Below are 17,161 nucleotides of genomic sequence, written 5' to 3'. Positions count from 1 at the left end.
CACCGGGACAGATCCTGTACGGCACAGACCTTAAGGTAGAAAAGGCAACACCGTATTTTTCTGACAGGTCAGAGGTAAGCGAAGCATGGTTAGGCCTGGCCCTAGAAGATCGTGCTTTGGACATTTGTTAGTTAATATTTTCTTTGTGCTCTCTGAAACATTATCGCTTTCACAAGCTGTTTGTAGGAATACTGCGGCACCGCACCGCACTTCCCTGCAGGCTGTACGCTAGATGCATCGGCTGCCTTTGGCGTGCTGTGAGGATTCATCAGGTGGTGAGAAGTCATAGATAGATGTGAGACAAACCCACCGGTTTTTTAAGTAGGGGTCGGCCTGATTTGAGTGAAAAAGCAGTGTTCTTCGTGTACCAATCGTAGAAAGAAGCTGGTTGACTTCCTGCACTATAGGAAATAAGAGGTAGGAGGTTTTTCCTCTACCGGAGGTAAGGTGCGTCTCTTGAGATCTTTGCTCATAGCATAGAATCCCAGGCTTAAGATAGTCCATACCTTTACCCTGCAGTCAAAGAATATGTAACTGCATCTTATTCAGAAGCACTATTTTCCCCTAGTTTTGTGCCTGTAGTTATTTTCACACTTGTTGGGTTTGGGGTTTTGGTGTTATTTTTTTGTTGGTTTGTTTGGGGTTTTTTTTGTTTGTTTGTTTTTGTTTTTCCTTCTGAAAATCAATTAGACTTCCTAGAAGTATTACAATTCCTAACAGTTATTCAGTGGCATAGTTTGCAAATCGTGGATCAGTGGGAGGATCATAAGCATCCTTGGAAATGCCCAGGGGCTGAGTCCACTGGTCTGTTACCTACCAGTGGTTTGCAGTTGAATCTTTGCAGTTTGTAGCCTTGAAGAGTCTTTGTTTGGGGGTACAGAGTGACTGCTGGCTCTTCGGCCTTCTGTTTTCCCGGCTTCTCAAGTGGTAACTCAGCAAATGCAGCCTTAGAGATCAGAGTCTTTCTGAGCTCTTTTTTTTTTTTTTTTTCTTTTTTTTTTTCTCGCAGTATTCGGCAATAATAAATTTCTACCTGAGAAATTATTCGTTCAGATGAACTTTGTACCTGTGATTTGGATGGGGTTAGAAACATGTGTTTTAAATTTCTATTTCTTTAAAGTTTCTGAAAGCCTGCAGTCTGGCAATTCTACTGCAGTGTAAATTCTTTCATGTTTCTACTAACCCAATACATGATCTCCATGCTATTCAGCTTTCTATGGCTATTTTTATTGTACGCTTAACCAAAACATAAATGTAGTGAGAATATTTTCATCCACTTTATTCTACTAATAGTAATTGTAATAATTGTGATAATAAATTAACAGCTGCCCCCTACCCATGAGATACTGAAATGCAGTCTCCATGCAAGCTCTTTTAAAGTGCTGCTGCTTTATGGAATAAAATTGGTTTATGAAATAGATTACACTGTGATTAGTGACATTCTTTACTAAAGAGTACTGAAGCAAAATGCAGTTCCTCCAGATCTTCTCCAGACCAGTGCTCATGTATATTGAAGCGATGCAGAAAAAGAGAAATCAAGTCAAAAGATAAGCAGGTCTTTGCAGACTATTTATTGATCGTAATATATTTAAAATGTTTAGTAAAATAACTATGCAAATATTGTCTAGAACCAGTGTTATCACATTCAGTTTTAGAAACAGAAGGAAATAACAGATAGCAGTTTGTTAGGGACATTTCACAGGTTATATTTCACCTGTATAAGAGCATTTAAAAGGCTGTTTTATATAATTTCCTGTTTTAATTATGTCAAAAGTAATTAGATAATTAATGCTACACTTTAACATTTACAGTAAAGGCTGATTGGTTGTACAGAATGTCTATGTATACACTGAGGGTTCTCTTTACTGCATGCAATTTCTAAGTAAATTGTAAGTTATGCCTACCTTTCGTTAACAGGAACTCATGTGAATGACGATAATAAAAGGGGGAGATTACAGCTTTGATGGGATGAAAGTTATGTTTTGAAATATGAATGTAAGAATTTTATTTAGAAATTACTAATGCCAATAATTTATGTATGTTTAATTATAAAAATATTTTTGAATATAAAGATACCTTTCTCCTAGTTTTTTTTTTATTAAGGAGTCTAGTTAGAAAACATGAGCCGTAAAATGCCTTAACTAAGAATGTTATTATTAGAGCAGATATTTCATAAATGTAATTATATTCCATAGAATATGTACTGTTCAGTACTTGCTACTCAAACCGAAATGAAATTACTTAAAAATAATAGGGTAATGACAAGAAGTTAACTGAATACATGGCTTGTGAAATACAAACTTTTTATTATACTACTAATTGTCCTACTATTTCCAGTACTAATTCATAAAGCCTTTCTTTTTCACCTATCTGAAATTTATTTTGATGGTAAGAAAAATAAATCAATAAAAGTGAAAGAAAAGAGTATAAACCTGTCAATTTGAATGTTGAGGGGTCAAGAAAATTAGGCTTTTTAACATCACCAAGAGCATTTTTTCATTTAAAAATTAATAAAATAATATTTCTATTTGAAATATAACTTATTTTTACTGGTGAAATAGTAAAATTAAACTCATTGTTAGCAATAATCTTGCATAGTAATATTAATAAAAGCTGTAATTCAGATTGTGTGCAGTTTTATGTAAACTCTCTGAAATTATAATAATTTATAATGCATTTATTGAGCTCTGTCTAAAAAGAGTCTTTACTGTAACTAGGTTCACAGTGAACATTTTTTAAATTAAAAAAAGGGAAAAATGTATTGTGAAATCAAAACTGGTTAGTTAATCTGTTGATTTCCTCACCTTTATGTCATTTTGAGACAGCTCTTTCATTTTTTCATTTTTATTTTTTTATTTGTCAGTATCTTTTCTCTCAAAATAAAAATAAATTTTAATCTGTGGAAGCTGAAGACTATGTATGTAGTGTGCACAGGAACTGAGATCAGGGCAAGAGTTAGATGCAAATTCTTTTTCAGTGTATCTTTAAAAAGGCAGATTTAATTCCAACTTAGGAGGATGCTGACTCCAAATTTATTCTTGGAAAAGTACTTTTCCAAGTTAATGCATTTGTAGAATTACACATATGTAATATAGGTATGAAAACATGTGAAATATCTGTGTATTTGTGCCCCACAGCCTTAGTTTGCATAAGGCATCATTTCTTTTCCATGTGCGCATTTATATCAGGTGTTATATATAGTTATCGATATTCAAGTAGTGCCTGTGCCTAGCTTTTGTAATGCTTAATTAAATTGCAAAAGTTGCTAATTTTTTGGTTTTGTTGTTGCTTATTTACAGATAGTTTTCCTTAATGACATTTGGCTCCACAGGTTCCCATTGAAGGAGAAAGATAACCCAGAGTAGAGTTGTATGGAGACAATATGGTTTGCAAATATGTGGTTTGCTAATAAATATATGCCATTTTCCCCACTGAGCTAAATTTGGTATGATCTAAATCCAGGATCTTCACATTCAACAGGGAGGGTGCAATTGTACCTTCAATTGTCTCTTGTAATTATAGCTTTTTTTTTTTTTTTTTATATTAGCTAGGTTGACTTTCATAGCTGGCCTGTGTTAGCACCTTTTTGATTCTGTTTACTCAAATAATTGCTCATTTCTGTCATTGCCTCCACTTGTTCCAGTGTTCTTTTTCTCTTTCTCTTCCAGCAGTAGTTACCATTCCCTCGTGGCTATCGTGGTTAAAAATGTATAACTACAAGTTTACAAAAGGGGAAACCAGAAAGTAGATATACATATAAATTAAACATATAAATATAAATTGACTCGGGCGAATGTGAAGTTCTAAGCCAGCCGCTTAACTTAGTTGTACTTATTGATGTATTTCCTGAGGCCAACAGCTTGATATTACCTTGTTCTGCTCTCTGATCCTTGTCAGAGACATAATGTCAGGCTCTGAGAGGAAGGGTTTGAGTTGGCTTGTCAAGAGACTTTATTAGCATTAGAGGGCTACGGATTCCCGTAGTAGTGCTTATTAAGTTTGAAGTCATCCACCCATTGGTGAAACTACGTCCTTTTTCTAATAAAAGTTTCTGGTATTTACGATTTGTTATGACCTAGAGAGATATGGTTGTTTAAATGTTTAATCTGTAGCTGTCCTTTACTTCCCTTCTCATTTGAAAACAATTCTCAAATAATGTCTGTGAGAGAGCCTCCCTGGGAATTTCACCGAGTAGTTCTTGCTGTACAAAATTCTTTTTTAATAGTTAAGCAGCAGTCGATACAGACTGCTGCTGGTCATCTTTTGCAAAGCTGGGGATGCAAAGTAGCCGTAGCCCTAATATGGATTGTTCATCTAGATAGACTAGAAGCGTTTTGCATAAGCCAAATTTCTTGCTGTTTTTCACCATTCTTATGTTGAAAAACGCTGTGAAAGCTATACAGAACAATCTGTAGGTCAGAACGTGAATAAATATGCTCGTTTTCACTGAGCTGAGACATTATTGGGTTACCAGAAGGATTTTAATTCACGTGTGCCTCCCCCTCCTTCTTTTACTGAGAAGAATGGAGAACGGAATAATTATCCCAGGATTTTAATTACAAATAATGTAGAAGGGGATGTTAGAGTTTATTATTATTTTATTTTATGGCCATGAAAACTGAAAGGTGTTCATTTAGACACAGTACATTCATCTTCTATCACCTTTATTGGTTGCTGTTTGACATGTTCATTAGTTATAAATGTAGCAAGTAATTTATCATTCCACCATGTTTACTTGATGTGTATAAGTTGATGATATTATAAGCTTTATCTTTCATTTTACCTTAGAATTTTGTGATCTGCGAGTAAAAAGCACGTGCTGAACCTGTGCCAGGTTAGGTTAAGGTGCACCATTAACAATGCCCCGTTGTGGCTTTTCATATCTCTGTATGTGTAACTAAACATGGACTGAATATAAAAGTTATCTCTCAGTTAAAAGAGATACTATTTAAAGTGCTTACTATTGTTAAGAGCAGAAATTTGGTTTCAAAGAAAGGTTGGAGAATCTCTTGAAATAAATCTGTGACAGCGTGGGGTTTTTATTCCACGATCTTGTAATGAGGAGAGCTTTCATTTGGTTTTGTGCATCAGCACACTCATGTCTGACATGATTGCAGCTGTGAGAGTCCAAGACATGATGGGCTTGAGGGTGAGGGATGGCTGTATAGAGTGCCTGTATATTGTGCCTGTATAGAGTAGGAATATGTGCATGTCTTCCATATGGACTCACTGGCTTTTGTTTTTCCTTATCGTTTTTAGACTCAGCTGAAGTGCGAACAAACAAATTAAAGAGGCACTGCTGAATAAGTAGCTCTGTACTCTCTAACTGAGCTGGAGCTGCTGGCTAGATACTAAATGCAATAGGACTGTTTCTCCTTAAAAGTAATCAGGTATTATGGAGTCACATATAGAAGTAGCCAGATATAGTACAGAAGTGTGTAAATATATATATATAAGTATATATAATAGTGATATCTTCAGGTGGTTTGGGATTTACTTCATGTATTTACATTTCTCTAAACTTTTGCCTCAAATCTTACGCCAGTGAGAATGGTAAGAAGGACTTTCTTGGGTTTTGTTGCTATTGCTTTGGGGTTTTTTTGTTTGGGTTTTTTTTTTTTTTTGTCTTAATCGTGTGTCTAGCTAGATGTTCTAAGTGTTTAAACTCTTCCTCCTTTTAAAACGATATGGCTCTACCATCTTATCATATCTGAAGGAAAACTGATGTTTACTAAATCAAGTAAAGAGCTCACGAGAAAATTTGTATTTATTTTGCTTTTAGGAAGACATTTTGTCATTACAGTTTAGTACATAGACCTGACAAGAAACCTTCCACTCTTCTTTTTCATGTTAGAATAGATTACATAATGGACTTTGATGAGAAGGGGTAAGTTTTTACATAGAGTAATTATATCCCTGATCAGCGATTCACAAATTCTTCATTGCAGGATTATTAAGCAGACATTCAAGTAAAAGGACATGGGCATGCAACCTTAATTCAAAATCAGCAAAGAATGTCATCGCTAGGAGTTTCTTAAATATGTGCTTGAATTTAGGATTTTTATAAATCCTCTGAATAAATGGCTCTTGGGTTTGCTGAACGTGCAAGCATGCTTGTTGGATTAAGATGCCTAAATAAGCATCTAGGAGTCTAACTTAAAGTATGCATATTTTTAAATAATCATTCATTTCCTGTTTCATAGAAAATAATATTTCTAGAGTCCTGAGATGTCCTGGAAAGGAAGGTACATTTTTTCCATTACTAGCTGTCTCCTTCCGTCTGTACTTCCATTTCTTTTAAAACAAATGTCCTCTTAATTGAAAATCCAGTTCTAGATGTCAAACACTATACCAATAATAGTTTTCCATGTCAGTGAGCCACTTTGTGTACTGAGCGATCAAGTCCTTCCACGGACCAGTGCTCATCAATAGAAGTGTGGATTGTTTCATGAGTCTCGTCTATGTCTAAATTTATACCTACCATATTATACATCCTAATATAGAGATATTAATATCCTCTGTATATAACGGTTAAAAAAGTACCGGTATTATTTGAGTACAGTAAAGTGAACTTAGATAAAATCTGAAGGATGTACAAGTGTAATTATATAGGGGTTTTATTGTGCAGAGCAGAAATTGAAATGCTTGATAAATAATAGAAGTTTTAGGCACAAAAATAGTATAAACCCCTCCTTTTTCTAAGCAACAATTAAATCTAATGTAGTGTCCAGTAAAATAGTGATGAGATTGAGGTAGATCAGTGATACCAAACTCTTGTTTGGTATTTTAGCGGCATCAACTGGCTGAACCTTTACCATTGCCACACGATTTTCCAGCAGTGATGGTGTGGTGTATTGCAGCTGGAGTATATTCGCTTGTCTCTCTGTTTCCCACTAATTATCCTCCTCATTCTTCTTCATCCATCCCGTCTTGGCCTATATTTTTTATGACAGAGTCTGCGTTCCTAGTATATGGGATTCCATTTCACAACTTTTAAGCAGTTACTATCAAAACAGCCTTACTTAGTAAATTCCCACAGGTGTCCTCGCTCTCAAAGAAATAGTTGTTGTGATCAGTTAAAAGCTGAATTGATGGAACTCTTCAATGTTAAGAAAAAAAAAATCACGAAAGTGTAGGATTTTTTAACTGCTACTAGAAAAACAGCTGATGAATGGCTATATACATATACCTACTGCTAAATCTTAGCAATAATTTTTTATCCCTATATGTACGAAGTCCAAGCAAGGATCAGAAGAAACAACTGGTGCATGGTTCTAAAATCTTTTACCAGCTGTGATGAACTGAAGTGATTAAAGTCTCAATGTTTACTATCAGTCATCGGTCAAAACCAAAGTGTTTAGCAGAATTTATCACTCTAACACAGAAAATGACTAAAAAATTGCTGTATTTCTACGTGACAACTGTTAGTAAATGTTGAAGGGTGATTTATATCACCATAGTTGTTTTGAAAAAGGAATTTGTTATTTTTATTTTAATTTACACAACCTTGTGATCTTTGTTGTTTCTGTACTGTTTTTTGTATTCTTGGAATCTGCCTCATTTCTCAGTTCAGAATAGCAAGATGGTTCAGAGTCTAGGTAAAAGCTAGTTGGACTTTCTTTTACCACCTCCTTTCAATTCAACCATTTTTTCAGTCCCACAGCTTCTCACTTAAAACTTCAATTTTCAAGTGATCAGAATGGGATAGTTGTGATAGCAAAATTGATGGATATTTGAGTGTAGAAATATTAAAATACAGAAACTGACAGTGTATTTTAAGAAAGGGACTAACAGCTGTCATATCTCCTGAACGCTTTACGCTCTTCCTTTGGAAATCACATGTGTTGATAAGAGTAGCCATCAAGTTCCTGTTGCTGATCATTAAACTCTTTCTTTTTTTGAACTCCTACAAAAAGTTCTTAAGAGCAAGAAGGAAAGTGACTTTTTTTAAATGGTCCTTACAAATCCTTCTTTTCCGTACCATAGAACTGAAATGGTTCTGCTGGATCACCTTATTTCCACAGCTTTGAAAAGAGAGACCTTCTGCAGATGGTATAGAGTTGAGATCTTAAATTCTGTTCCAAATTGCCAAATGAATGCTTCATAAATGCGCTACATATCTTGTAGAAATCAACTGTGGCAAAGATAATCTGAAAACAAATTAGAAGTGCTAGCCTCCTTTTGTCCTATCAGTCCTATAGACAGATCGATTCATTTTAAAATGTAGTTTTTAGAGACTGATTTTGAGCATTCTTACCTGGAATGCTGAAATGGGATTTTGATTTTAAATTTGGATTTAAATCCTAAATTAAGTTGGATGTTTAGTCGGTATGTATGTTTAGTATGCTGCTAAAATAATGCTGTAATCCATCCAGCAATGTCAGAGGATGAATATCTCATTGTATTTCTAATATCCTGTCTTAAGCTTTTCCGTGCTTTCGAGTCAGCTTCAATGAAAAGTGTCATTGACACAGTAACGGCAAGTCCCTTTGCACGTTTCCATTGGCTATCCTTTCCTCTGAATTTAATTGACATAACCACACCATATAATTTTCTGCGTTGATTTGTTTTCGAAGCACATCATGTGTATTTTAGCCACATTTATCAAAGTTTATAGTGAAAATTGAACACTGTTGAGTAGCTGTGAGGTTCTGTAATGTTAATGCTGCATATTAATCTTGAAAAATTCTACTCCAGTCAAAGGCATATTTAAGAACACTCTTAGGTTTCTCTTGGACTTGCAGGTCCAGGGCCATAAAAATAAAAATTGGAAGCCTCAGTCTCCTTGAAGTCAATGGAAAATGAATTCCTAAGTGTCTGTGCTTATAGGCCATCCAAGATTTGCTATTAATGTCTTATCAGATCTCCTGTGTATTTCAGCCATAGGATTTCTCCCAGTAATTACTTCCATCAATTATAAGATTTCTAGTTAAGATACAGCTTATGATTCAGAACAAGTTTATAGCTACTGGGGAGTACTTGTAAAGCAAATGGATGAAGCTTTTTAAGGATTCTCTTGAGAAGTGCAGAAATGTCCTAGTCCTTTATCGTATCTTCTTTAACCTGGAGATTTTTCAGGATAGCAACCAGTGCAATGCTTCTTTGGACAATGAGTTAATAGCCATGAAGAGCCAAAATAACCTCTATGTTTTTTGTGACTGAGAAAGCATAAAAGAAGCGATACAGTGCCTTTGCCCCAACTTCTGTCAGGAAGATCAATTCACTTGGGGATCTAGAGTGGGTTTTATGCGTTTATAAGTTAGATACTGTCTAATGCAAAACAGTGTGAGTGTTCGTGATTCAATCAGTGAGGCATATTTGTTTTTAAAATAATGTACACTATCTACCTTTTTTGTAGATCGTTTGCATTGTGAAGTGTCTTTTCGGCCATTCCAATAATGAAATTACATTATAATTATATGGTGTCTTCCATTCAGAAGCATCCCAGATTGCTATACTCAATAGTACAGTAAATAGTCACACTTTTGTGAAACCCATCCTTGACTCCGGAATGTTGGCAGGTATTCACAGAACACCATGCAACAAATTAGATGAGGAAAGATAAAAAGGGAGATGGGAGGAGAGAGAACTATTTTGAATTTAGCAAGAGGATAGGGTTAACATTCTGCTGTGACCGAAAGTGTCATTACTGGCCAGAGTAGTTAATGTTCCTGCTTTCTGGCTTCTTAAAAGATGTTTCATCTGCAATGGTGCAGTCAATATACAGTTCAAACTTTCTACTACATACTCTGCAATTGAGTGAAAATCTATGATTTTTTTGCTCTTGTATAATTCAGCATGTAACCAGCTAATTTTTTTCTTTTTTTAATTATTTATAAAAGTGAAAAGTATAAATGAAGCTACTCAAAATACATTACACTTCTCTGCAAATGTAATTTGAAACTCATGAAATATTAATGCATAAAATATGGAATGTTGTTTTTATGCTACACAGAAAAGAATTAGAAAAGTTAAGTTTCTTCTCTATGTTATTAAAACTGTGTATCATAGAGAATTCATGCAGTATTTGTCTTCTTCAATTCCCACACTTTTGAAACATGTTTTCATGAGGGATACTCATGAAACTACTCCTACATTTTTGTGGGTGTAAATTTTTAATAATATTTTGTTCAGAACTAGATAATCTCCTATAATGAAAACCTGTATAATAATCAACATTGTTTAATAATTATTCTCTCTCCATACACAGCTTGCATTTGCACACATTTAGTAAAAACTGCTTTTGACAGAAGAAGCCTTTCCATTTATGAGTTAGAGCCTACACACACACTGGTGACAGAATGGCAACTAAAGCAGAGACCAGAGAATTTTTTTGTTTGTTTAAACATGATTTGCTAATTCCTTGCTGTGAGAAGTTTGCATTCCGAATTACATCTTTAGGTAAAAGCATGAAAGAAAAATCTTAATGTTCATACTTTAAAATGGGCAGAAGCACAATTAGGTAGTAACTTAAAAAAGTGAGAGGTACTTTTCTCAGTCCCCCAAAAAGTCGAGGTTTAGTATAAAATATTAATTGAAGAATGGTCTAGATTTAAGCCAAGGCAGCAATTTGTGCAAGAAAAAAATACTGTTACGTAGTATTTCCTCTGGTAAATCTTTCCCCAGCTTGGTTCCAAGGTTCTAAGCCTCATGATTTCAGATGTAAATTATTCCCGAGCATTTAAGCTGAAGTTAGGTTTCTATTGCATGATAGTTTTTAGGACTAAAATGAAATAATGTCCTTGAGAAATGCAGCTTCAGCTAAGAGGAGGTCTGAGAACTGGAACAAAATAAACAGTTGTGATAAACAGTAGAGTAGGAATTGGCCCAAACTCCTGCTGCAATGTCCTGACCGATAGAAATCACTGTTTTAGAATATCTGTTTGCGCTATCATTTTAATTTTTTTTTTTTAGCAATCTAGTATTATTTTGACTTGAGAAAGACCTCTTACTCGCAATACTATGTTTTTAATGGGTTAATTTAACTTTCAATTTACTTGAAAGAAACAGTAGTTATGAGGACAGAAATACCACAAAAAAAAAGCAACATAGAGAAATAGTAAAATTACATTCGTCTTGCAATAATTGCAGGCAAAGTATATGAAGGAAATACTACAAGTGTATGTGCTGCTTGTCCTGAGAAGAATATCTCAGGAAAGCAAACGTGACTAGAAAAAAAATGTGCATTATGTTGAGGAACAAAGTAGCAGCTAATCTTTTCCTATAATCCAATTGCTCTTGTTCACAGAATATTTCAATTCTAGATATCCTTTGATAGAAGAGAGAATTTGAATTAGAATGACATTTACAGAATTTAAACATAATCAGGGAAGATGAAGACTAATTTATTATCTAGGCTTAATTACATTATTTACCTTCTGATCGACCTAAATTTACAAAGAACTGCTTCTCTTTTTATGGATATTTGCTTATTTTTTTCTAAATCAATGTCAAGCAGACCATTAGAAAGATGTCTCTACTCCTCCTAAGTATTTTCTCTATAAAGAAGATGTATATTGTTGGACTGAGGAACCGGGAATTTATTCCGTACCCGACACCTCTGAAAAAGTAAGGTCATATTTCACCGTATGGAACGCAATCCAGAGGTGTTGAAAGTACTGAGAGAAATTCCAGTAGCTTCTTTCAGGGTATGTATGTATGTGCAATCAGCAGAGATTTGCTGTGTAAGCCTACTATCGGAGGCTGAGCCGGAGGCTGACGTGAACAAACACCTGTCCAGACCAGCTTAGCATTTCTGCCTGCTGTACACACAGGATGACTCATGACCTTTTGGTAGCTTGTTCTGCCTTGAACTTGTGGTTGGCATTGGGTATGTAGCCAGGGACTTTCCAAGAGTTGCCTGATACGACGGAGGGTGGCTGTAAATTCTGAGTGCGCACAGGCATCATCTGAATGTACTTCATTGTTTTTCTGCTTCATTCCAGTAGGCTTCTGTCACGTCTTTTGTTGATCCTGATTTTTCTCCCAGATTTTCATCATACTGCCACTTCAGTTTAAGGACGGATGGCATGGGACTACTCACATCAACACAAGCCTACCATAGCAGTCTGTTTAGCCTGCCACACAGAGAAATAATAGATGGCTCTTACTCTTTATTGACTGCCCTCTTCAGGAACTTGTGTTTTCAGAATATTCACTCATCAACTCCAAGCCTAGAGTCAGCTAAAATAGCATGGAATTTTCATAGGTATAGAATCCAGAGGCCAGATAGAGTTTTAAAGAGTTTGAAGTAATTGATGAGCAATGGGGACGGCAAAAGAAATAAAATGGAAGATAGTAATTTAAATACAGTTTTAAGGGAACACAATAATTTGCTTTAAAGAGACTAAAATAAAGAGTTATGCCAGATTAGGATGAGTTTGTTAGATTAGATGGAACCTTTTGCTGTAAAGGTGTTTCTTTGTTAAGAGAAGATAAAATAAAATTACAGTAGTTGAAAGATTTAGTAGAAGGAAAAAAACCCCAACTATTACAGAAGATTCATGGCACGAGTTGTAATTAAACTTTTGAAAATAAAAGAGGAAAAAGGAAAGCTGAATAACAGATAAAAAAACTCCTTGGTTCATTAATCTCTGTGTGATCTCTTCAGAAACAATTCTATGAGTTGGAATAAGCAGAGAATGATGCAATTAAATGCTTCTACTATCAAACTGTGGGGTTTGTTTTTTCCAAGTTTTGGTGCCGTTCTATATAACCAGTGAGACTTTTTCTTTTCTGGTGTAATTTCGTGCAGGCATGTGTCATGCCACCATGTGAAGCTTTAAACTTAAAAGACATGGTTTTTGGCCTCCTTATGTATGATTACTCTAATTGGCAAAACAGCCACATCAAGTGCTAACTCCTGCCATGTAGCCAGTCAGCATACGTTTCATCCGCCCACTACGTTTGCCAGGTAAATACTTTGTATTATCTGGGTGGCACATAAGGTGGTTACCATCTTCCCACCTCCAAAGACTGTGAGAAATGAGAATATAGTCAGAGCACGTTTCATCAGAGAGAAGGAGGGCACGAAAATAATAGAAAAGTGAAAGGGTTGGGAACCTTGCACAGGAGGAGTGGGAATGAGGACTGGGGAGACAGGACATGAGGTGTCAGTGTGGGTAGCAGTGCAGGTTTGGTCATGGTTCTGCTTCCCCTGAAGATATTTTGGATGTGTTTATATACACTCATAGCTGCTCAGTGCAGATTATCTCCTTGCAGCATAAGGGATGGGATGAGAAGTGGCATAGCATAATCACCGAACATCTGGCATTCCACAGTAGATGCTATTCAGCTCCCAGAACTGAGCCAGGACTTTCAGTTTGGTAAATCAGAGGACTTTTAGGTGGTGCTGACGTGATAGGTGAGTGCAGCATGGGGTTATGCAAGTGGGTTGTCAGTAAATGGGGAAGGATTAGAGAATTAGCTGATGCAGAGTTTAGGAGTCTAGGATTTTGCAGCATGCAAGTGTGAATATGAGCCACCGATGCTAAGTTAAAGCAATTTGAATTGTGTCCTCTGGACATAATGGCTGAGATCCCTCAAGTACAGAACATCCTCCTCTGAAGTGCAGAGTTTCATCAAATCTCTGCTGACTTCATTGGGAACTGCGGGCAACTAACTGCACTCCAGTTCGAGCCCTTCTTAAGCACCACAGTTTCTTGGACTGTTGCAACTTTGTCAAGGCTTTTAAAGACATAATGTATTAGTGAAAACATGTGCAGTGAAATTACTTTGTTTTGTTTTTGTTATAGTTTGATTCCTTTTCAGGGGAAAAGCATTATACTCACTGAGTCCGATTTTGTTCTTGCTTATGCTAACGCAAATAGGATGAGAGTGATGCCTGTGGAAGTAATTAATTTGCTTTGTGAGTAAGCAAATGCCATAATTGCAATCCTTATTTTTGATAAAATCTATTTGGCATGAAATAAAGGTTGAGTTCCTTCCATTTTCTTTCTTCCTATAGTATTTGAAAAAAATTGAATTGCATATGTATTTTAAGCTTATGTTCATAATTGCTTTAGATGATACTCTCCTTTTTGCAGCACAAATTTCAATATAGCCAGGAACACACACATAAACTGGGAAACCTAACCTTCCTGCATAGTCAAAGATACCCTTATTGGATAGCTCAGGGCACTTATTTTGGGTAGTAGTTAGGTTTCTCACTTCTGCATCCAAATCACTTTCTGAACTTCTTATCTGTAAAAGGGAAATAAGAGCACTGTCCAATTTCCCTGACAGACTGGGAGTTACGTACTTAAAGAAATGGTGGTGGTGCAGGTGACAAAACCAAATAGATAATCTTTGCTTTTTCAGTGTCTGTTTGTACAACTGGACTTGAGACCAAGAATTCTGTGGTATCATTTTATACCTTGTAACTGAGTGACCTTATGAATTTTAGGCTTCAAGAAAAAAAAAAAGAAATATATATATTTGCATTATTTCATTTGTACTAGCACCTAGAGGGCTGTGGCCTCATATGTTAGATACTGTATTAGTATACAACACAATTACTGTTTACCATAGAGTTGATATTCTAACATATAACCCAGGGAAAATCAAGTGAATGCAGGAAAAAGATGGAGAATTATGATTTGGTAGCAAGACTAATATGGACCTAAATTAAAAAAAAAAAAAAAAACCAACCTAAATATGTTTTTCTTTTTGATGTAATTGTCTCAATTTTGAACTAACATTTTCAACCAGTTGTCACAAATACAGGAATGTTACAACTGAATATATCTATGTGATGTCAAGTGAGAAAAGCAGTAGATTCTTACTGAGAAAATCTTTCTTGTCCCATACAGAACATTTCCTTCTTAATTTTGTGGCTGAATTAAACCATTATTTTATTTTACTACACCAATCCTTTAGAGTAATCCTAGCCATATTACAGTAACCTAGATTTTCATATGTTGCATGTGTAGCTATGATATTACATGTGCTACAATGCTGCCCTAAAATTGAGTATTCTCATTACCTCTGCAATCATGTGTATGGTTATACGAGTGTATTTTCATACCTTCTTATGTTCTTAGCTTCTTCTCTTAAATTTATATGCCTAACTTGGTCAGAACTGTGCACATTGGTTATTAAACCAAGCAGGATCTGGCAAATCCCAATTGTCAAAATCTCCCAAAGAAAATTTTGGTATGACTTAAATCAATGGAGTCAGGTAAATATTTTCTATGGCATGTGGCTCAAAACCATAATAATGAAAGCTGTGCCATGCCAGAAAAGATTTTCAGTTTTACTGAGTTTTCCTGCATGACTGTTTTTATACAACTTTGCATTTTTGGAATCATAGAATGGTTTAGGTTGGAAAGGACCTTGAAGATCATCGAGTTCCATCCCCACTGCCGTAGACAGGGACACCTCCCACTAGACCAGGTTGCCCAAAGCCACGTCCAGCCTGGCCTTGAACACCTCCAGGGATGGGGCCTCAACAACCTCTCTGGGCAACCTGTTCTAGTGCCTCACCACCCTCAAAGTGAAAAATTTCTTCCTAATGTTTAATCTAAACCTGCCCTCTTCCAGTTTAAAGCCATTCCCCCTCGTCCTATTGCTACATGCCCTTATAAAAAGTCCTTCCCCAGCTCTCCTGTAGGCCCTCTTTAGGTACTGGAAGGCCGCAATGAAATCTCCCCGGAGCCTTCTCTTCTCCAGGCTGAACAGCCCCAACTCTCTCAGCCTGTCCTCATAGAAGAGGTGCTCCAGCCCTCAGATCATCCTCGTGTCCCTCCTCTGGACGTGCTCCAGCAGGTCCATGTCCTTCTTATGTTGGGGACTCCAGAGCTGGATGCAGTACTCCAGGTGGATGCAGAACTCCAGTTTTGGAGTCTTAATTAAAACAAAACAGAAACAAAACCCCAAATCCTTAAAGATATATATTTTTTAAAAAATCAAACATTCCTTATATTTAGCAATCAGTTAATACATTTTGTGTCTAGATTCCAAATACCAAATCAAATCTAAGAGTAGTTTCCTTCTTTTTCTGACAGGAAAACTAAAAAAGGGCACCTCAAAATCACCAAATAGTTTGAACTACATTTTAAAATGGCTATGAGGAGTCCTGACTTATAAATGAGCGTGCCTATAAATATATATAACAAACAGTTCAGTGTGTGTGTATACATAATTATGTATATAAGTTTATACATATATTGAGATGTTTGTTTTTATAGGATTATTTTGGATATGGGTGGGCTAAATGTTTTTCCAGTTCCATACTTTTATGTTATCTTTAGAATAAGTCAGCACCTAGTAATTTATTCCAGAGGACGTCTTTTGTTTGAATATGAATGAAATTCTAAATAAATTTAAAAAATCTATATATGCTGTAAAACAATTCAGTGCAAAATACAATATGGTATGTCGCAATTTTTAATGTACGTATTTTAAAAGTGGAAAATATAAACGTTTCTCAACTTTTTAGTATGCTGGATTTTCAAAGATTTTATTTTGATGCTATCATAACAACTGGAAATATCTAAAATGGGTAAGACTAGAAAAAGCTTATTTACAGGGCATGCATTTTTATTCGTAATTACCTTGACTTTATAATGAGGCAGTAAAATGAGAATGTTGCTAATAAAATTTTAATTGTATTTTGTATTGACTTGTTGCTGAGATTTTAGGTAGCATTTTGGTGAAAGGATTGACAAATTGAAAAGTGTTACCCCTACATACATGCTTCACAAAACCTGGATGAATGCATATCAATAGGCTACTAAAAATATATTTTTGTAAGATAAAACATCATATTAATTTAATGTCATGCAACAGATGGTACATTAAAACTTTGAGACACATTTGTAAAATGTATCTTGAAAACAAAAGCTATGAAAAATATGTATAAATATTGAATTTTTATCTTGGGTGTCATTCTTCACTCACAGCAATTATTCAATAAGGAATAAATTTTTTGACATTAATGAGGTTGTATCAGTTTGAAACTTGTTTGAACAGGAGGAAAGGTAGGATTTACAGGCAAATACCCTTCATTTGAAGACATTTTGATGAACTTTTTAAGATGTACAAATGCCATATTTTATTCTTTCAAATTCTTTGGCATTTAAAGACTCTCTCTTGCGCTCATTTCCATAGGCTGAATGATAATACAGTGTAGCACATAATGAATTTCTGTATACTGTTGTGG

General features: G+C 35.4%; 1 protein-coding gene across 1 annotated transcript in view; it reads left to right on the top strand.

Moving 5' to 3' along the window:
• NOVA1 (NOVA alternative splicing regulator 1) overlaps positions 1 to 17,161 on the top strand; it is a 161,408-nt gene that overhangs the window by 140,238 nt on the left and 4,009 nt on the right. The window lies entirely within an intron of this gene.

Source organism: Vanellus vanellus, assembly GCF_965231255.1.
Source record: "Vanellus vanellus genome assembly, chromosome: 6".
Taxonomy (NCBI): domain Eukaryota; kingdom Metazoa; phylum Chordata; class Aves; order Charadriiformes; family Charadriidae; genus Vanellus; species Vanellus vanellus.
Note: the sequence above shows the minus strand (reverse complement) of the source record. Positions and strands in the feature narration are given on the sequence as shown.